The sequence below is a fragment of the Arachis duranensis genome, chromosome 2 (genome assembly GCF_000817695.3).
Source record: "Arachis duranensis cultivar V14167 chromosome 2, aradu.V14167.gnm2.J7QH, whole genome shotgun sequence".
NCBI lineage: Eukaryota > Viridiplantae > Streptophyta > Magnoliopsida > Fabales > Fabaceae > Arachis > Arachis duranensis.
Genome location: NC_029773.3, coordinates 20,842,964 through 20,843,401, shown reverse-complemented (window position 1 = coordinate 20,843,401; position 438 = coordinate 20,842,964).

Genomic DNA, 438 nt, shown 5'->3' with positions numbered 1-438 from the left:
ATGCATTTCTGGGAGAAGGTGACACTTTTCCAGTGATCATAAGCTCTGCTCTAAATCCACAGGAAGAGGAAGCACTAATTCAAGTGCTAAGGACACACAAGACAGCTCTTGGATGGTCCATAAGTGATCTTAAGGGCATTAGCCCAGCAAGATGCATGCACAAGATCCTAATGGAGGATGATGCTAAGCCAGTGGTTCAACCACAAAGGCGGCTAAATCCAGCCATGAAGGAGGTGGTGCAAAAGGAGGTCACTAAGTTACTAGAGGCTGTGATTATTTATCCTATTTCTGATAGCCCCTGGGTGAGCCCTGTCCATGTTGTCCCTAAGAAGGGAGGCATGACAGTGGTTCATAATGAAAAGAATGAACTGGTTCCTAAAAGAACAGTTACAGGATGGCGCATGTGTATTGACTACAGAAGGCTCAATACAGCCACCA